This window comes from Hibiscus syriacus, unplaced genomic scaffold (assembly GCF_006381635.1).
Source record: "Hibiscus syriacus cultivar Baekdansim isolate YM2019G1 unplaced genomic scaffold, ASM638163v2 tig00110556_pilon, whole genome shotgun sequence".
In the NCBI taxonomy this organism is placed as follows: Eukaryota; Viridiplantae; Streptophyta; class Magnoliopsida; order Malvales; family Malvaceae; genus Hibiscus; species Hibiscus syriacus.
In genome coordinates, this window is record NW_024062779.1 from 5,022,592 (window position 1) to 5,045,432 (window position 22,841).

The window sequence follows — 22,841 nt, forward strand, 5'->3', positions numbered from 1 at the left end:
TATGGAGTATTGTTACACCAGAAAAATAATAAATTATTTTCTTTATTTGTTGCTTGATCAAATTGAAAAATAAAAGAAAAGAAAATCTCAAAAAATTATATTTTAAATTAATTTACATGTGTCTAATATCTTCTCTCATTTTTTTCCTTTCAAATTAAAAAAGATTTATTTTTACATATGAGAATCATTAAAATCAAACACTTTTATTTTATTTCTCAATTTTATTTCTTATAAAACACACTCAACTTATTTTCCTTCTATGTTTTGTGTTCTCTCCTTTTAGTTTTACACTCAACAAAACAAAATCTTAATACTAGAATTATAAACTGAGTGTGATGTGATGAAGACTCTGAAGCATCATAAGGAACCATATAAATGTTTATTTTTATTATGAAAGGAGTAAGAGCTTAAAAGCTACTTCATGAAACAGCACTGCTTAGATGGTGCTCGTCTTCCAGGCTTCCAGCAAAGCATCTCCGATTCCTTCAGGTTGGGCATGGAAGATGCAGAAACCAGGATCATGTGACCCTGCTAAGTTGGCTAGGCCATACAAATGTTGGTTTTCATATTGTTTCCTTATATCAGCTCTCAAACTTATCGATAACACAGAAGTTGATATTAAGATCTTCCAAATTGCAATCTCACATCCGACTTCAAGTTAATTTCATAGATGGACCAAAGGCAAAGGCATTTTACTTCCACAGATGCGCCATGCAATCCCTGTGCTTGTCATTCGACTTGCCTTTACTCAAATCCCCTTTTTTTTGGCTGCCAATTCTACGAATTATATGCGAAATCCTAACGTATAAGCCAAGTACCTCACCTATAACCATAAATGATCATACCACATATAATTGCTTTAATTATAACATTTTGGTGGGTTTTCATTTATACAGGCAAATTTGCTCCGACGGGGTTTTGAAAAAGAAGAAGAAAGGCTGATAAAGGAGGGGGGGAAATATTTTTCCATGTAGGGAGTTTTGAACAGTATTGCCGGCAAACACCAGGAACAACTAGCATCTTTGGAAAAACAGCCGGAGCATACGACGTCATAAAGCACTGGCCAAACCACCATGGCTAGCCTCCCTCTCTTCTCCCCCTCTGCTGCATCCCCTCTCTACCTCCTCTCTGCTGCACATCTCAAGCTTAAAGCAACAGCAGAGGTGAAGAGTCCGAAGACACTGGATGCTGCAGCCTTCTCGGAAGACGGCAAGTGTTCCGGCCAACATTCGACGTCCCTGTAGCTTTCACCTACTTGGGAAAATTTTTTTCCCCTCCATATCAGGCTTTCTTCTTTTTCGAAGCCCATCAGAGCATTTTTGCTCATTTGTACCGTAGAAATATAATGGTATCAGAATTACATAAAACCAACTATGGCCAACAAAATTCCTTCTCACCCAAACTTCCAAATCTTGAGACACAGTTACAAAATTAAAAAATCCAATAGTTCTTTTTAAAAAACTTGTCTATAACAATAGCTCATTCAATGCATGGACTGGGCAGCAATAGAACTTTGACACGCTGTTATTACTGACCGGGAAAATCCAGTTGCATAAACCCTCCTTGACACCATCCAAATTCCAAACGCAACTCAAACCATGCAAACACGACTGATACATGACTCAGGGTTTGACCAACCCTCGACACACCCAAAACTAAGGACGCAAAGGACCTCAACCATTCCAACCCATATATTACGCATCTGGTTTCACTCCCAAGAATACACTAGACATGCGTTGAATCAGGTGACTGACAAATCTCACCATATTCGCCAAAAGCCTACAGCATGGAAAGCAAACCCAGCCTCCTTTTAGGTAGAGGAAGCTGCCTCCCGATCTTTATTCTCACTATCTGCTTTAATTGTATTATCAACTTCTGTTTCCTTCTCTCCCTTTGTAGCAACAGCCTTCTCCTCTCCAGCTTTATCTTCATATTTCTTTTCTTCAACACTCAACTTCAAGTGACTTGGCAGCTGCAACTGCAGATGCATCTTCATTTTCCTCATTCGACTTTTGTGATTCAGCCACTTCTTGGAACATTTCCATAAAGGTTTTGCAATCTATTTCAAGGGGAAAAAAGGGGGTAAAATCAGTAAAAACCAAAAAGCTTAATTAACTCAAAACAGAACTTCATAATAAAACCAAAAAGAAGACAAATCACAAAGAAAACAGCCATGATAACCCCAATCTAAATCCATCTCTGTTTCCGTTAACTGCAACTGATATTTTGTAACACTTACCCCAGAAAAGAAAAAATAAAGGCCACTTTTAACAGTTTCATTTTTCATAGCATATCAAGCTCTCCAGTTTATTTATTACATTAAAGTGTCAAATCGTATATATAACTAATTTTATCATGTCTAAAAGACTTTTAAATTCAACTCAGGATTCAATCATATCCCTTAGAGCAAGGGTTCACAAGCAACAACAGTTAATTTTAAATTATTCAATTGGATATCCTAGAGTTCAAATCTTATTTAAATGGCATATGTCATCAATATGAAATTCAATAATACCTTATAGGACTACAGGAGTAACATCTCAATGATTCTCCGAACAATATCAAACCCAATAAAACCATAAAGGTTAACACACAAAAATGCTTTCGATTTCCATAAAAATAAACATGTGCCACTGGGGAAAACATTTGAAATTCACAGCACGTTTTAAGGAAACAGGAAAATAGTATCACTCACATTTAAGTAAGAAAGTTGCTTCTCAGTTTGTGCTATAAATTAGTAAAACTATATCATTTTAAAGCAAGTACTTGTTTGAGACTGATACCAACTCATACAGATCAACAAAAACTAGAATTTCAGACACTCTGAATCTAATTTTTGAACCTTTGAATTGTGCTCAACCAAGCTTTCAAAAATTCATTAAGATAAGAATACTTGACTAAAACGTAAGTCACAAACTAATTGAAGGTAATATCAATGCCCCACTAGTCCACTCTATGAAATTCTGTTTGCTTACTAAACCCTGATGTGCAGATCCAGATCCATCCAGATCCAGATCGTAGATTAAATGAGTTGAAATAACATTGTTTCAATTTCATTTAGCAAAGTGATTTAGAACACAAAAATACTCACTTTCCACTGATGCAAAACGAATGCAGAAAAGTTCATCTTTCAATTCACCATCCGAAAAGTCAGAAGCGTGCCATACGCAGGATTTATCATTCCCAGCATGTTCCTGAACCGTCATCGTCAGCAACACTGCAAAATCATGGAATAATCAGAAAACGGAAAAGAAAAATATAAAACATAATTGAGGAAGTCAAAGTTAGAGAGGATACCTAGATGATTGGCGCAGATCTTGAGAGTCTTAGATTGCCTCATAACAAGGCGAACTTTCCCCGTCTCTTTGTGCTTCAACAGCTTCACAGTACCAGCGCCTCTTTCTTTCCATTGATTCCCTTCTTTATCAAAACGATACAGCTTCGATTTTCTAGTAAATAAAATTAAGTATATTCATATAATAAGGATCTCTAGATAAATAAACGAATATTCGAATCGGAAATATGAATAAAATAAAAATACTGACAGATCAATGATCGCATCTTCGTTTTCCTCGCCGGTGCTAACAGCGACTTCCTCGAGCTTGACAATAGGTGCGACTTGAGCTCCGGTATCTTCATCATCGGCAGTGGGTGCATCTTCGTCTTCTCTGTGCTCGTGATCGGCCTCTTTGCTTGCCATAACTATTTTTCAGGGAGAGGGGAGCGTGTGTGTTTCTTTCAATTAAGAATAATTGAAGGTTGTTAGGGTTTTGTAAAGGGGGGAAAGTGAAGAAGTGTTTATTTTGAACTGTTGCAGCCTGGAAGGCGGCGTGTGGTTTACGCAAAATGTAAAGTATGAGTTTTCCCTGGGCAATAATTAGAAAAAGGGGAATGTTTGGGTGATGAGGCGCATTTATTCTAGCGGAGAATATTGGGTTCCTACTTGAGGAGTTGTGTAGAATTGCTGGCAAAATAGTTAAGGATATTTTTGAGGCTTAATACAAAACATTAGTGACTGAATTTTACCTTAAAATTGATTTAATATCTAAATAATATTTTTATTAAAAATTAATGTCTAAAGTTTTTTCAGTTACATTTTTAGATGTTTATCATTATATTTTTTTATTTTTTTAATAATAAAAATATTATTTTTAATGAAAAAAACTTAATTTATTTATAAAAAACCCAAACTTTTAAAGAATTAATAAAAAAAATCTCATTTCAAACCCATTACCATGAACACCGGAGGAGCACCAACTGAGCAACGACGAGGATGAGTTTTTAGCGGAATTGGACGGTGGTTCGAATAGTGGTGACAACATAGCTTATGGACGTTGCGATCGGTTGAAATCGACGAAAAATAGCGACGGTGGCTTAAAATCTGACAAAACTTCGAACGCTTCTCCACGGTAAATGACAGCAGCTTACAGTGAAAGGTCATCGGAGGTTTGATCAGAGGTCGACGCCGATGCCGATGATGGTCACCGCTGGCCGCTCGGCGGCCTATTGTAGGGGAAGGGGGAGAAGGAGTATGCGGGGTATTGTTCTTTTTTTTTACAATTTTTTTTATTTTAAAAATTAATTCCTAAAATTACCAGAATATGACATGTGTTAGTTAACGATACTTTTTAACGACGGGCACCTAAATATAATTTAGAAACATTAGGTACCTATTTTTAACAAAAAAAATTTAGGCACTAAAACATTTTCTTAGACAAAATTCAGGTACTTATTTTTGTATTAAGCCTATTTTAGACCTTTTATAGCCAGTTTAAACCCCTAAAATAAAGGGAAAGACAACTTTACTTGAGAGATAATGGAAATTAACCACGCAAAAGGCCAACATGGTGACGGAACTATTGAACAATTGCTTATGCGTTGCCCTTTTGCCGTATTAGTATGATTTGGCTCTGAGTTTGGTCTCCGTCTTGATAATGCTCCCCATTTTTCATGCCTTAATGGCTCATTGGGTCTACCAACAGAATGTAGAGGAGAGAGGTTGTGGATGATGGGGACATGCATAATGTGGGAAATATAAAAGGTGATCAATGATGTCTTATTCAATCGACCCAAAATCTGCTTATTGACTACACCTTGATCTAGTCCTCCTTTCACAGTGCAATCATTAGTTAGACTCGCCCGTCACCGACTGAAGTGAGTCAGACGGCACCACCTTCTATTCCCAGCACCGCATTAAGAAACGGTTCCTTCTGGTGTTTTACGGTCCCTAACCCTGCATTCAATCGAACTGATTGCGTTGCATTGGCCATTCTCACCATACGAAACTATACGACAGCATGCAAATCTCTTCCTATGATCTCTCCCTTGCATGCCCGAATGTTGCTAATTCAGGAGTCGGGGTCTTCAGACAGGACCACTTTAAGATAGGAACGTAGAGTAGAGGTCAACTTTTGAGTAATGGTAAGAAGGTTCAGTGGCAGGTACAGCATTTAGCCTCTGATACCATATACTTGTGTAAGGAGTGCTTAATTATCCCTGTGTGTTAATTATGTGTTTCCCATACTAGGTTCTAGATTAATGGAAGTTGTTGCTTGTAATTGCGTTAAATGGCCGTTGGTCATTTTGTATCCGCCACTTCTAAGAGATTCTTTCATCAAAAAAACAGATAGCTGCTTTAATTGAACATAATAGGATTTTTTTTCCATTATGCAATAATTTCTCAATTACGTAGAAATAAAATAGGCGTCTTTGTTAAAGCTATCACAACTGGATTATAGCCAATTCTGGCAAACCAAATTCCTTTTCACCAAAACACATATTCAAGATATTACCCCAACCCAAAAACACAATCATCTACAACAAACGCTCTTTAAATGCATGTACAGGGCAGCCAAAAAAACTTTGAGACGATACCATCTAGTTTCACCAGCAGGAATATGGCAGACATGGCCAGGGAGATGACAACAGGTGTTTAATTTCACCACATTCGTCAAAAGCCTATGGCATGGAAAACAAACCCAACCTCCTTTCAGGTAGAGGAAGCTGCCTCCCCATCTTTCTTCTCACTATCTGCTTTTTGTGTATTTTCAACTTCGGTTTCCTTTTCTTCCTTTGTAGCAACAGCCTCTCCAGCTTTATCCTCAGCTTTCTTTTCTTCAACGCTCAGCTTCTCAAGTGACTCCACAGCAGCAGACGCTTCTTTGTTTTCCTCTTCCGATTTTTGCGATTCAGCAACCTCTTGGAATTTCCATGAAGGTTTTGCAATCTAATTTTGTAAAAAAATGTAAATCCAATAAAAGCGAACAGCTTTATTCCCTCAAAGCAAAACAGCCAATGTAATGAAATTGAAAAAAAAAACCATTTTATAACTTTTAATAATAATAAAAATACTTAGTAAATCAATACTCGATGGATTATTTATGACTTTACCCTAATTTTATTTAATCACTAAAATGTACAAATTTATAACAATAGCACTAATCTCTTTAAATTTGATTTTTAGTCATTACTCTATTAAGTCTTGAACGATTTGATGGCGTGATATTTATTTTTAGTGATGTAAAATTCGGTCGTATACATAATTTTTGTGGGCCAGTTTCCTATCATGAATTTTTTTGCATATAAAATGACACGAATCTAAGACCTTACTTAAGCAATAAATCAAATTGCCTACAACTAACGTTGTTGATAAATTATGTGACATTTGTTATTTTTCATTTTTTAAAAGAATCTTCCAAATTTCTTTGGTTACTCTAAATATTGTCAAAATAGATTTGTTTATTCTATTATTTTAATTTTTTTTCTTCAAAATCTATTTAAGATTCACAAAACTTCAACATAAACTTTTATTTTCTGTTTCGAGTCTTTTACAAATTTATCTGAATCGTGTGCAGTTCTCTAGATTACAATATTACTTGAGATGAAAAGACATTAGATGCTGTATAACTTGTGCTTCTTATCAAATAGTGAGTCGGGGCCTGATTAGTGAGTCAATCCTAAACTACGAGTTTGGGCTTCTTATCAAATAGTCAGAATCCTGATGGATGGGCTTCTCTAACAATATATGTTGTAACCTGTCCAACAACTCAATACATCTTATTCGGTTGAGAATTTAAAGAATCAGGGCTCTCTAAAGTGTCAGTGTTACAGCATTATTGGTGAGACTAGGATTTTCACATGGATAATGATTAAATTTGTAAGTTTTCTACTTCAATGAGCATGCGATTGGGGTACTTGTCATAAAAATACCCAATCATACGCATCGAAATAACCTCCATTAGTCATGTGTTCATACCATTACCATATCACATTAGTCAATTCAACGGATTCCTTTTTCTTTTTCGGGGTAATAGAGAGGAGTCGAAATTAACTAGTGAAAGTCTTCTTGCAAAATAGCAGCCATTTTCACAAGAGGATCTAAAAAATAAATAAAGTCAATAGTAGCTCCTCGGCTCATAGCAGCTAATAAATTTCTAGTTATGTCCCTACTCACGACTAATGTGAAGAATCTTTATATTCCGATCACGATTCTAGAGCTCAAAGATGACCTCACCAGTGCGTTTCCGATTAAAGCTTCAGAACAATGGTTCCATATTTTGTTAACTTCAAGGTTATCCGTTTCCAATTCGATTCGTCTAAACCCCAACCTCCAAGCATGCAACAATAAGTCATGAACTGCCCATAGTTTAGCCACAAGTAATGACCATCTTCCCAAGCTTTAAGGAAATCTATAAATCCAAACCCCTCCGAATTACGTAACAAACCGCCAACAGCTGCCATAATATCATTTTGTTGTACTGCTCTGTCTGAATTTGCTTTAACCAATCCATCATTCGGGTTACACCACGCTAGGGGAGTTCTCACCCGCAAAGCTTCATTGTATATAGCAAGTGCAACAACCACAACACATTCACCAACAATTTTATCACAATGGAAGATAAATTCTCTTTCTAAACATAGTTCGAATAGAAAATCAAATTGATTAGTGTTTCCACAATTTCCAGCAGTAAACCGCAAATCTAATGGACCGATCATCTGCATTTACAGTCATCATATCAGAATTTCTAAGATACTGTCCAAGACATACCTTGAAGAGTTTCGAGTAGAAATTTAGCAGCCTCTCCTTGCGAATCACTGTTCCCCACACATATCTTGCCATCCTACAATGCCTTAGGATGTGAATCATAACTTCAGCCCCCATGTGAAAAATCGAACAAACATCCGAACTCGATAGATGGCGGCGAGCACGCTCGACATTAGTAAGTGATCGCTCATGCCTTGCTAACCACAAAAAGGTTATGATTCGTTGGGGACCTCTAACTTCCAAATCTTTTTCCAATCAGAACTACTCCCATCTATATCGTGTTGCATGGTAGAGGAATATGTTGATTTTGTTGTGAATCTTCTATCAAACTCCCATCTTCATTCGGGCGAGTCAGAACCTAGACGAATATTAGGTGGTTAGACAGTAGCTATGCGTTGTGTTATGTGTGCAGGGATAACATTCGAAATCATCGCCCAGTCCCATTCTCCCGATGGTAAGGTCATCGAGCACACCGGTGCAGGGGAAGGAGAATCCAAGCCATTATAAGAAAATACAAGTCTATTTCCAACTTTCAATCAGTGATTGTACCAAAAGTCCGTCTCTCAACCATCACGAATATATCAGGAAATACTATCATTTAGATCATTCCAAATCCGTTAGCATAATTAAGCGTAAAGGGTAAAGGATTCTCCCACTTGTATTTGGCTCTAACAACTCTTACCCAAAGCTTATCAGGCTGGTAAGAAAATGAAATCCAATTTTCATTAAAAAAAAGATTTATTTTAAGCAAGCAAGCTATGAAGCCCCACACCTCCATTATTAACAGGACATTGTAACGTCTCCCACTTCACAAGTAGCCAGGGCTGTCATTATTTGTAACGTTTCATGCATAAAACAAAGAGGTACGGAGATGAAGGATCATCTTGTCAGATCCCCTTGAAGGTTTAAAAGACTACAAAAGCTCCTCATTCCAAATCACCTAAGTGGAAACCAACCTGACTCAAGTCATAATTCGAGCAATGATCACCACAGGCAGTCACACAACTTTTAACGTATCCTCAATGTAGTTCTATTCCAGACGATCATAAGCATTTTCTAGATCGATTTTAATCGTCATTCATCCCTTCCAGTTTTCTTAGACATAGAATGAATTATCGCCTGGGCTAGAATAATATTATCAGTAATTTGAAGGCCGGGAACAAAGTTTACCTGGGTTTGAGCCACCCAAGTCGGAAGGAATGGTTTCAAACGATTAACCAGAATTCTGGTAATAATTTTATAGAAAACATTACATAAACTGATTGGTTTAAACTGGCTGATCAAAGTAGGACTATTCATCTTAAGAATAAGGACCAGTAACGTTTGGTTAACCAGCCATCCAGTGTGTCCTCGTCGAAAAAATTCTTCACATAGTTAACAACCGACCATCCTACGATATCCTAATTTTTTTTGAAAAATGCCACATGGAGCCTATCAGCACGTGGAGATTTTAGCGGTGTCATACTGAAAACCACCGTCCGCACCTCCTCACAAGTAATTTCAGCTAAAAAGGGACGAAGAGCTTCATTATTTAATTGCTTGAAACCGCAATTTTAAACAACAGTGCTACAACCACGCACTTTGCTAGTGAACAAAGTTTTAAAATAGCTGACAGTTTGCCAACGGATTCCTTATTTATTGTAACATGCCTTTGTGGTTGTGGCCAAATCATTATTATTCTATATGAAAAATGTGAGTGTTTTTTTCACATGGAATTACCCTTCCATCGTACCATTTTCTTCCAAATGTGAGTAATGAAAATGTACCTTTTTCTTTGCCAATGTTCTCAGATATCTTGCTCTGTTTTACGAAACATCTATGCAATGCTAGGGACACAACACGCTGATGGGTACAGAGTAAGGCGGAGGTGAGCCGGCTCTAATCCCTTTGTTTAGATATATACATATAATTTTAAAATCAATTTTGCCGAGCAAAAATTACGAGATCAAGCATAATATTAAAATATATAAGAATTTGAAACTTTTAGGAATCCATATTTTCTCAAGATAGTTATCTACTTTTTTATTGTACTCGCATTGAATTTTTATTTATGCCTACTCACATATAAGTTAGGGTATAGGGGTAAACTATACGGATGATCACTAATGTTTGAGGTAATTTTTGTTTTCCCTATTGATGTTTCAAATGTTACAAATCGATCACTAACGTTATCAATTGGTTACAAACTGGTCACTCACAGTTATTTAAAAAAAATATTTATTTTTTTCAAAATTCATTGAATACAAAACTTTTAATTTGAGTTTAAAAGATTTCATAACTTTCTCAACTCAAAATAACTGACTTGGTGGTAAGCTTCAATGCGAACAAGGGTCCAGAACAAGAAAGGAAATGAATCTAACATCCTAATATAATGAATATGAACAATTAGTTGGTATTTCAAGCATTCCCGCTGTTTGTTGACAAAGCATAATCTGTTCAAGGACTTGATGGAGACCATGGACCTGTATTGAAATCAGTCTCTTTCATTTCCCGACCAATCATGAGGTTCAAAATTTATTTGGTTTCTATGAATCTCTCCTGATTCCTGTCACCCAAGCAAGCATGCAAATCTTGATGGATAAGTAAATTGAGCTTAAAATTGGAGCACTTTTGATGAATGGAAAGATTATACATTCCCACACTCACACATCAACTTGTGCGTTGAACCGACACAATCTAGCGGTGTACCTTTTCACATGGCCAATGGTCAACAAATCAGCAGCGTAATAGCTAATAGTAGGAGACAAGAGGCAGACGATTTGGACTTTGGATTCGGTGCAAACAGATTTTTGGTTTCCAACATCCTAAATTAGTTTCCTCAAATTGCATCTTCTTATCCTTTCCATCTTAGAATCACTTTTCGTTGGCCTTGGTGTAAGTAAACCAACTTAAATTAAGAAGTTGGCCGAAAAATGCGTGCCATTGTCAATGGTAGTTGTCTATGACAAAGCCTTAAACTTTTGTCGAACGTATTTGCTTTGTGATGGCTGATAAAATTTAGAACAACGTCTCCTTTCAAATAAGGTTTGATTTGATCTTGGCATGACCAAAAAGCTTGTGAGGCTGAGTGTGAAGTGTAAAGAATATGAGTAATTGAAAATTACCAATAAATTGTATCTGAATAATTTTAAATTACACAAAAATAGTTGTGTTACTCAATAGTAACAAAATATGTGGATTCCCACCGCTAATTCCCCTTTCGTGACGTTTCTGTGTGGGAAGAATCAGCCCAGTACTCGCACAGTAGCGCATCACCCGACCATTTTTGCCCTTTCATACCCTTGTAATTACTACATTGCCACACGACAGTGTTACTCAAACGAATCGGACAACACTATTTCCTTCTCTGTTCTCATCGATTCCGGACATTCCGTACTTGTCCCAGTTCGCACGTGATTCGGGAGCGTAACCCTTATGGTCACCCATCCATCTGATTCCCAAATTACCCTTTCTTCCGTCGCTAATTTACCGATTCTCTCCGCGCTGAAGCTTCACAATTCTCCGTATTTTCGTCTTTTTGGGAATCCGAAGTGGTGAGATCGAGAACGCAGCGGGAGACGATCCTCCAATCATATTCGGTGGTGAAGCCGATGCTACGAATGGATGCTGCAGCAGCTGATCGCTGCTCCAGCGTTGGTTCCGATCCCTTCTCAAACACTTATCCACGAAATCCTTACCGATTTCGGATAGCTGAGTCGGTATCTCCGGCAATTCATCTGAGTTAGCCATTCGATTCAGTGAGTTGAAGCCTTGGCCCTCCCAAGCAGGTTTCCCGGTGACCATTTGGATGACGGTGCAGCCCAAGGACCAAACATCACTCTTGATACTCACCGCGAATCACCTCCGGGGCCATCCAGAGAGGCTTCCACGTGGCGATATCATGGACCTAGACCTGTCACTCGAGCTTTCTTTTTTAATCTCAGACGTGGCTGAGCCGAAATCCGCCAGCTTTACGGATGCTGTATCATGGCCCACCAAAACATTTTTCCTTTCACGTCACAGTGAACAATGCCTTCACTGTGCACGTAACTCAACGCCGAAACTAAACACCGCGTGTACCACCGCAAAATCTTCTCCTCCACGTCAGCCAATTTGGATTTAACAATAGCTTCTTTAGCAACGGTCCCACCCGGTAAGTACTCCATGTGAAGATTCCGGTAAGTGGTCGTCTGCGACTCGTTCGTGGTCACGTCAGACACTCAACGACATAGGGAGAGGACAGACACCAACGGAGCAGGGACGGAGCTCCCTTGGGCTCAAAGAACCTGACCCAGTTTGAATTTATATATTTAATATAATTTTAAATATTGATTAATGTAAAAATAAATATTTAAATTTAAAAAATATAAAAAATTATTAAATATTTAATTAAGTAGTAGTCGAACTAAATAATGATAAGTACATGTTCTCAAATTTTTAGACTAATTATAATTTAATTTATTATAAGTTTAAATATTAAATAAATTAGAAGTTGTTTTGTGAATTTTGAGTTTTTTATTATAAATTTAAGGTGAATATAAAGTAGTATATATATAAATACTTTGAACTATTTGAAAATTAACACTCATATCTCTACATTCGTAGTCTTGAAATCGAGACCTCTAGAATTACAATATCCCCCTAATCAATAAGGTCACTTGTTCATGCTGAATTTCAAATTTAAATACCTAATAAATCTTTATATTTTTTTCTGAATAGTCTAGAACGGAAGATCATTATTTCGTTATCCAAAGACTCCAGCCGGCTAGGAAGACATGTCGCTAACGCTAAGTCGACGGACTTAACTGCAAAAAAGGCACTGTCAGATTCATTGGTTGCCAATGTTACAGTACCGAATGAGACTTTGCCTAAACACTTCCCTCTGTTCCAAGAAATCTTCTCGGTACCGCTGATCATTTTCTCCATCTTGAAACTCAATAGCTCTCTTCTTCTTTTTTCGGTTTGTATTGCTTTCTGTTTCAACTGTAGTATTTAAATACCTAGTCTTACGTGGAAATTACAAATGGATAATTTGTTAGGAAATAAACGAGTAACAAGTATTTTCCCTATAGTCAGATTAGTGAGAATACGAAATAAAAGCGGAAAAATAATACCCGAAATTGATACGGAGTTCAGCCAATTGTGCTTACGGCTGCTGCAGATCTTTTATTAAGAGAGAAAATTTTTATAGTTGAAACTTAAGGACTTAATCTTGTAAATACCCTAAAACCTAGGGATTAATTATGATTATCCCATTATCATTTTTCAACAACATCTACCAAACTTTGAAAATATTTTTCAAAGAAACATTACCAAACTTTGAAAACCATTTCAAAGAAACATTACCAAACTTTGAAATTATTTTTCAAAGTTGGTTACCAAACTTGAAAACCATTTTAATACTTTCAACAATCTCCCACTTGAAGACTGATTTAATCTGTCTTCACACCTCGATCTATGCAACAGCTTTTCTAGTCTTGTTACTCTAGCATGCCAACTGAAGTTGAACACAACTTCAGTTTGTCTGTAGTCACCGTCTTTGTCAACATATCTGCCGGATTTTGAGCTCCACTGATTTTTTCAAGTTTCAAAATCTCATCTTCCAAAAGAGACCGGATAAAATGATATCGTAATTGTATGTGCTTTGTCCTAGAATGAAAAGACGGATTCTTTGCTAGATGTATAGCACTTTGACTGTCGCAATACAAGACATTGTTTTCTTGTTTCTTGCCTAAATCTTCCAAGAAACTTTGGAGCCAAACCATCTCCTTGCTAGCTTCCGTAACAGCGACATATTCTGCTTCAGTTGTGGAGAGAGCAACTATCTTCTATAGTTGAGAAACCCAACTCACTGCGGTTCCTCCTAGAGTATAGACATACCCTGTAGTGCTCCTTCTGATGTCAACATTTCCGGCTAAGTCAGCATCTACATAGCCTGTCAGTATCGTATCTCCACCTTTGAAACAAAGTGTTTTGTTTGTGGTACCCCGCAGATATATGAGGATCCATTTGACTGCTTCCCAGTGTACATTGCCCAGATTATTCATGTGCCTGCTAACAGCTCCCACTGCTTGAGTAATATTTGGTCTGGTACAAACCATGACATACATCAGACTTCCAATTGCTGAGGCATACGGCACCTTCACCATGTGTGCACGTTCTTCCTCCGTCTTTGGTGACTGTTCTTTGGAGAGTCTGAAATGAACACCTAAAGGTGTACTTACTGGTTTAGCATCTTGCATGTTGAACCTGGAGAGTACTTTGTTGATGTACTCAGTCTGTGATAATATCAAAGTCCCCGACTTTGTGTCTCTCTTGATCCTCATCCCAAGAATTTGCTTTGCAGCTCCCAAATCCTTCATAGCAAACTGCTTTGACAATTTTTGCTTCAAGTTTATAATCTCTTGCATGTCTGAGCCTGCAACGAGCATGTCATCAACGTACAACAATAAAATAACGAAGCTATTGTCGAACCTCTTGATGTAGCAACAATGATCTGCTTGGCATCTGGTAAAACCACTACTACTCATGAAACTATCGAACTTCTTGTACCACTGTCTAGGAGCTTGTTTTAAACCATACAAGCTCTTCTTCAACCTGCATACCAGGTTTTTCTTGCCTACCTATATGAAGCCTTCTGACTGCCTCATATAGATTTCTTCCTCCAAATCACCATGAAGGAAAGTTGTCTTTACATCTAACTGCTCAAGATGTAAATTCTCTGCAGCTACAATTTTCAACACCAGTCTGATTGTAGATAGCTTCACGACTGGAGAGAAAATTTCATTGTAATCAATACCTTCTTTTTGTTGAAAACCTTTGACAACCAATCTTGCTTTATAGCGTTTGCTCCCATTGTGCTATTCTTTGATCCTGTAAATCCACTTGTTCTAGAGCGCTTTCTTGCCTGGTGGTAATTCAACTAATTCCCATGTCTGATTTGACATAAGCGAGTCCATCTCAGCTTTCATGGAAGACTCCCACTTGACTGAATCCTCCACTTGCATTGCTTCATCATAGCACTCTGGTTCACCATTGTCAGTCAGCAACAAGTAGTGCAAAGAAGGAGAATACCGTTGGGTTGATTTAGGAATTCTGGAGGAGCGTCTCAGTTTTGGTGTGCCTGGTTCTTTCTCTTGAACTGCTTCAGGACTGATCTGAACATCATTTCCAGAAATCTCCTCGAACTCAGCAAATTCCTTTGTTTCAGCTTCGGTATTACTTGATTCTGCAGTTGACCTGTCTTTGTACATCACATTTTCATTGAAAATGACGTCTTTGCTTCTAATGATCTTCCGATTTTCGTAGTCCCAAAATCGGTAACCAAACTCATCACCACCGTAACCAACAAATACACATTTGTTGGACTTGGCATCAAGTTTACTTCTTTCAGCAGAGTTTATGTGTACATAAGAAATACAACCAAACACTCTTAAGTATGAAAGGTTTATTTCTTTCTTGCTCCAAACTTCCTCTGGTAATCTGTCATCCAAAAGAACTGAGGGCCCACGGTTGATCAGGTAAGCTGCAGTGTTAATAGCTTCAGCCCATAGAAATTTGGGTAATCCAGCATGTATCCTCATGCTTCTGGCACGTTCATTCAGAGTTCTGTTCATGCGCTCTGCTACGCCATTCTGCTGCGGTGTCATGGGAACTGTTGTCTCCATCTTGATCCCATTGTTTGTGCAAAAATCTCTGAATCTCCTATTTTTGTACTCTTTTCCATTGTCAGACCTCAACCGCTTGACTTTCATACCATTCTCATTTTCCACCATGGCCTTCCATTTTCTGAAGGTATCAAAGACTTCTGATTTTTTCTTCAGAAAATAAACCCACACATTCCTTGTAGAAGCATCGATGAATGTGACATAATATAATGAGCCTACAAGAGATGGAACTGGAGATGGTCCCCATACATCAGTATGAACTAACTCTAACTTTTCAGCCTTGGGTGTCTTACCAATCTTTGCAAAGCTGACTTTTTTTTTTGCCAAAGATGCAATCCTCGCATAGTCCGACATCTACATCCTTTAGATCCGGCAGCTTCCCCTTTGACAAAAGTGTTTTCATCCCTTTCTCGCTCATATGGCCAAGCCTTTGGTGCCATAGGTTTGATTTTCCATCAGCATCTGCTACTGCAATGATATTCTCTAAATTTGAGGTTACATAGAGAGTACCAGTCTTCTTACCACGAGCAATGACAAGTGCTCCTTTGGTAATCTTCCATTCACAACCTGAAAAGGTTGTACTGTATCCTTCTCCATCAAGCTGTCTTACAGAAATCAAATTTCTTTTGAGACCATGAATATGTCTCACTCCTGTCAGCTTCCAGGTGGTCTGGTTTGGCAGCTTTAGTCGGATGTCTCCTTTTCCGACGATCTTCAAGGTTTCATCATCAGCAAGATGAACCTTCCCAAAATCCCACTGACATAGTTCTCCATGATTTCTTGGCATGGCGTGGAGTGGAAAGATGCCCCTGAATCCAAAATCCATGATTCAATCGGACTGTTGACGCTTAAAATCATGGCATCACATGTCTCCTCCGTCATATTGGCAGATTCCTGTGCGCCGGTATTTTTCTTCGGTGCTCGGCAATCTCTTTTGAAGTGGCCCTTCTTACCGCAATTATAACAGGTAAAATCTTTATTTCCTGTTCTTGATTTTCCCCTTCTGGATTTCGATCTGCCACGATTTGAATTTTTTTCTGAAGTTCTCCCTCTGGACTCCGTGTGCAAGGCTGAGGAGGTTGATGCTTCACCCGATTCTCTCCGTCAAATTTCTTCGCTCAGTACCAGATCCCAAACATCGTCGAATTTTAATTTGTTGTTTCCCGACGAACTGCTGACTGTTGTAACAGTAGCATTCCAACTGTCTGGTAAAGATGATAAGAGAATTAAAGCTCGAACTTCATCATCAAATTCAATTTCCACTGAGCTCAACTGGGTTGTGATTGTGTTGAGTTCATTTAGGTGTTGTGCCACCGATGCCCCTTCCGTCATCCGCAAATTGAATAATCGCCTCATCAAATGAACTTTGTTTGAGGCCGATGGCTTCTCATACATACTGGAGAGAGCCGTCATAAGACCCGCCGTGGTCTTTTCCTTTGCTATGTTGAAAGCAACATTGCGGGATAACATCAGTCGGATAACTCCAAGGGCTTGTCTGTCGAGAAGAGCCCAGTCTTCATTCTTCATGCCTCTGGTTGTTTTCCTGAGAGGGGGTTGATATAGATTTTCTGGTATAGAAAATCTTCAATTTGCATCTTCCAAAATCCAAAGTTCGCACCATCGAACTTTTCAATTTTCACATTCCCTTCGTCTGCAGCCATCGCTCCCACTCGAATCTGGCTTCGTTTGGATCGTTTCTGACAATTTCTGCGAACCGCCGTGTATTAGAACACCTCCGTCGACAATAAACGAGTAACAAGTAATTTCCCTATAGTCAGATTAGTGAGAATACGAAATAAAAGCGGAAAAATAATACCCGAAATTGATAACGGAGTTCAGCCAATTGTGCTTACGTCTCCGGGCTGCTGCAGATCTTTTATTAAGAGAGAAAATTTACAAGTGTTTACAAAACACTCACTACTCACAAGAAAACTCTCTAGTAGGGAGAAAGAAATGATTTTTGGATGGTTTTGAAGCTAAATGAGCTAGGTATTTATAGTTGAAACTTAAGGACTTAATCTTGTAAATACCCTAAAACCTAGGGATTAATTGTGATTATCCCATTATCATTTTTCAACAAACATCTACCAAACTTTGAAAAACTATTTTTCAAAGAAACATTTATCAAACTTTGAAAACTATTTTCAAATAAACATTTACCAAACTTTGAAAATCATTTTTTCAAAGTTGGTTACCAAACTTGAAAACCATTTTAAAATTTTCAACATAATTCGAATAACGGTTTGATAAATGGCGGGACAATTTTTCTTCTTCTTTGAACAAGGCATGTTTTTTTGATGTGGAAGAAATGGGTGGAGCCGTTGAGTGTGATCCTGGGTTTTATCCTTAAACCGAGGGCCACCTGGAGTTGATGGAAGCCGTTGACATGATTGGGAATGGGTATTTTACCTGCAAGATCTTCTCTGGCCTTGTCGGGGGTGTTTTTTGACACGTGGTTGTAGTAGTAGCTTACACCGTTCACGGAAACCAAAATTGTAGGTGGGCAACAGAATATTTCCAAGCCAAAATCACCCACTTTAAACGTGTCTCAAATATTTACGCTTGACATAGAATTAAAACTCATTATCACACTCCACATGGTATTTTGATTTAAAGTATTAGTTAACAAAATCCTGCGGCACCAACATAATCAAATTTCTAATGGGAAACGTTTGACATGATGTCCACCTAAGAAATTGACTAGTTAAGCTAAAAAATGTCGATTCGACGTGGTTGAGCAGTTGGGAGAAAGGAGAAAACAATGGTATAAAATTTGTGTGTGGTGACAGTTGAGGATGTTGTTTGAAACCTAAGGCCGAAAATGGTACGTACACGTCGCAGCTAGAAAGAATTGAGTATGATGGTTGAGAGAGATGCCAATCTTTTCATTCTCCTCAATATGTTTGCAATTAGAGTGAGATAAGATAGATAAATTTTATGATATTACATATTAATGGTAACAATATGATAAATTATAATATATATTCCATAAACAAATTAAAAATATATATAAAAGCAAAATTTATTATTTAAAGACGTATTATATTTTGATTCAAGTGGTAAAATAAGATATCCATAAACATTAAGTTTCATCTCATGTAATTTATTTGAAGTTTTCTATTTTAATCATCATTATGTTAATATTGTACCAATTATAGTGCTTTCAATTAAAATGCCCAGTTAATAACGTAACCTAACCAATAAATTTCAGTTTTCTTTGGAAGACAAGATGAAATTTGTAGCAGGGATTTTCATAAACGTAACTCATTACATGCGTTTTTAACTTGACACACGGCAGCACGAAGTAAGCGACTTTGGCGGTAAAAAAATGTTATTGTTTTATGGGGTTCTGAGTTCGAGCACAAAAAATATCAGGGATGTGAGCGTGAGAATTATCTTTGAACAAATATTATCTTATACTTAATCCAGATTAATAAAAAAAACTTTGACACGTATTAATAAAGTTTGAACGCTGAAAACAGAGAATATGAATGCATAGTGCAAGCCAACAAACACCCCCAATTTGCTCTTTCCACTAAAGACTTCGGTATTTCTAGGAAAATGATCAAAAAGCAATCGGCCATTTGGTCTTTTTGTCATGTGCTATTTGTGGGTCAGATTTAATGAAGGGGGTCATTCAGACAGCTGATAACTAAACACAAAACACGATTCTGTCTCCGATGCCAACTCTGTGGGGGGAATATCACATAGCCACCCTGCAAAAACAAATATCACGTAAGTCAAACTTCACATCAAGTTCGTCACAGTTGCACATCGTGAATGAAAATGGTAAACAAAGCAAAATCCAGAGTGATTTATTTGAGAAACAACTCACCAAGGTCTCAATTATGTTCCTTTCTCCTCGGTTGACGGTCGGTGAACGGAGGTGAGCGCTTCAGCAGTACCATCTCTGCTCACAACCGCACGACAATCACCAGCACTTGATACAACAAGGTTTCCATTTTGGATCAAAGCATGTGCCACCAGCGACATCATACTTGAGAAACTCGGCATCTGTTTTCAAGTAACCTGCTTTGACAGCTTCATTTACCTTGGTTTCATCTTTTCTCCTAACAACTTCATCTAAAATGTTCTTATCCAATTTCTGGGCCGCAAATTCAGCCTGGCTTTGCACCTTCACGTCCATCAAAAACACCGAAAATTTCCTGCAATTATCACATAAAACGAAATGAGTCCCACCAAGTTCAAAATCAATTTTGACGCCAAATCCTTGACATACAATATCAATTACACAATTTATCTATCTATATATCTTTATTGTCCCCATTATTTCATATCTTCTTATATTAACGGATGTTACAGCAACCTGTCTTGTTGGGGATCTTGGAAGGAATTTATGCTTTAAATAGTTTATTGGTCTTGCTCCATCCTGCTGATTACTTGTAGAATTTCAACTAATCAAATGAGTTTTGGGCTCGAGTGGCTCTAATCTTAAAAAATGAGACCCACCAGAGCAATCTTGCTAGAACAAAAGACATTCAGCCCACATCAATGTAAAAAAAACATTTTGTGTTCTTTAGATTATTTGGAGTTAAGACCTCGACACGACACCGTGGGGTAAAGTAGAAGCATGTCTAGTCAATTTTTTTATTTAATTAAATTTCAAGGTCTCATTAGCAACTTGATTACTTCTTTAACAAGCATTAACGAATTGGAAGGGGGGGAAACCCATCATGATTTTTGCTTTTAAGATGAAACAACACTGAACAAGTTCAAGTGGGAGCAACTACATATACTAAGTAAGCTTTAAGGGACATTACTATATTAAATATAGAAGATTTCCAAAACATAAGATTTACGCTACATGTAAACAAATACTAATAATAATGATGCTTCCCTGAATAAAAATAGAAATATGATCATACATCATTACACAGGCAGCAGGTCCTGATTCGATTTTGTGGGATCCACTAATCCGACAAGCAAGCCTCTTAAACCTTGATGGCTGTTGGCCATACCCATCCATCTTCCCCTTTCAACTACTCCACACCCGTTGCAATCCTTGTGCTTCAAAATCCATCTAATTTTAAACTAATCTATCAATTCTCAAACATTCCCACGCTTACTAGTACTAAATTTTCACATGCCACACCAAGTTCTTGGAGAAATCAAATTCAAAGCTCCCTTTCACATCATGGAGCAGAAAACCAATCTCAGGGGAGATTGAAAAAAAGGGCAAAAAAACTTCACCGAAAAACAAAGGTCTCTTTGGCTCTCTCCAAAGAGTTCAACTGGGAATTGGGATAATTGTTTCTCTGAAACAATTGACAACCCTATGTACAAAAATGCTGAAATCAGTCACCGTTCCCTGATAGGCTGATTTTTCACCCTGACTAACCTATAAGAAGTTTAGAAATGGTAAATTATAATGAAATAGTAATACAATTTTAGACTAGTGTTGGTTTGTGGTGGTAGTCAATGAAGAAGTAATCGTTGGAATTTGGTGTGTGGAGGAGAATCAGAGGCATCATAAAGACCCCTTTTCCTGTTTAGTTTAGCACAGGCGCTAATGCTTGTGAGGGAGTCTTGGTGGAGGAGTTGTGGCCGTGGGGGTGAAGGAATGGTGATGGGTGGGATCTCAAAGGACTCGAGGTGGAGGTGGGTGTCTCCATTGAGGCAGTGGTCCTGCTAAAAGAAGGGTTTGCAAGAGCGGACCAGCTTTCATCACTGCTTGTAAAAGCTTTCCCTTTTCGGGTAATGGCTTATCAGGCACTAGCTCTACGGTTGCTTCTGCCATGGATTGACATGGTGGTTGTTGAACAGGAGATGAAACAATGCTCCCCTCACAGTCAGAGGAGGAGAACCCATTGTTGGACTCAATTCCTCTTCTGCGTTCATCCTCGACGCCAGAAACTCCAGAGACAGGACCAACCTGCTGCTGCTGCTGAAGTAGGAGTTTCTCAAGGAAAAGTTTCCGACATTTCTCCTGTGCTTCATCCCTCTCTCTCATTGCCTTGCTTAGCAACTCTTCCAGTTGAATTAGTTGCTCATCTCTCTTTCTCAGCTCCCCCTGAGCTGCCATCCTAGTCTGTTCCAGCTCCACCGTAGTATAAAAAAGAGAATACCTAAGCTCTTCCATTGTCTGCATAAACACAACACCAAATTCCCACTTTAATCAACAACTCAATGTTAAACAAAAAGGCTCCATTTTACAGAAGAAGAAGAGGACCGGCAAGAGTGTGTGTTGTTTACCTTTCCTTGACAGAAGTAAGCCCAGCTTAAAAGAGGACCTCTCTGACTGTCCATATTCTCAAAGATTGAAACCTCAGAAAGAACTGAACTGAACCTGAAAATGATTTTTTTTTCTTGCTGTTCAAACGTGAGAATTGAGAATTAAGAGAGGGTAATAGAAGATAAACAAATATGGGGTTTATGAGTGGTTTCTACCAAGTCTTATAAGGTGCAGCAGCAACAACTGTTGTTTTCTTCTTCTTTTTTTCCTGTCTCTTTTCGGTTGCCTTTTCTTTTTCATTTTTCTTGTTTTAAATATAAATGGGGTTAGCCAAAAGCAGAAAAGACCAAAAGCCTAACGATTGCTCAATTTCTAATATCATATCCCATGGTTGGTCAGTCTCTGGCTGTGCATGCCTCAGAGCTAGCCTGAAGAATCATGCATCGCATCAATTGCAGGAACTGACTACTTGCCATTTTCGACTTTAACCAATAACCACACCTCCCATCTTCTGGTATTATGATTATTTGCATGTCGCTTTACTTCTTTTAGCCACCTTACCTAGATGTGTTTACTTGAATTTGTTACCTTAAATGAAAAAGTATGAAAGCAACAGTCAAAGTTCACATCTCTGCTTTTGAACCCCGGTGGGAGATTCTTCTCTCTGTTGGGTCTCATGGCTTCCTGAAACAAGACAAGTAAATAAAATGGCTTGAGATTATACCATTGCATAGAAAAATGCAATTCTGCAACAAATTTGAACTCAAGTACATATTCCTTCACATGAAGTATACATATTTAGTAGTTTAATCGAAAGGGTTAGACATAAAAATTTATAAGATTATAAATTCAACCTACGGTTAGAAGCTGTTGAAGACGATTGATTTATAGTTAAAATAAAGATGTCATAACCCTTTGTTTACCAATATTTTGCAATCATACCATATAGAAAATTCAG

At 37.8% G+C, this 22,841-nt stretch overlaps 3 pseudogenes; all 3 read right to left on the reverse strand.

Annotated features, from left to right (window-relative positions):
• Positions 1–1,339: 1,339 nt before the first annotated feature.
• LOC120131668 lies at positions 1,340–3,829 on the reverse strand (annotated as a pseudogene).
• A 7,553-nt stretch (positions 3,830–11,382) lies between these two features.
• On the reverse strand, positions 11,383–13,127 carry LOC120131533 (annotated as a pseudogene).
• A 7,459-nt stretch (positions 13,128–20,586) lies between these two features.
• On the reverse strand, positions 20,587–22,081 carry LOC120131464 (annotated as a pseudogene).
• Positions 22,082–22,841: the final 760 nt, after the last annotated feature.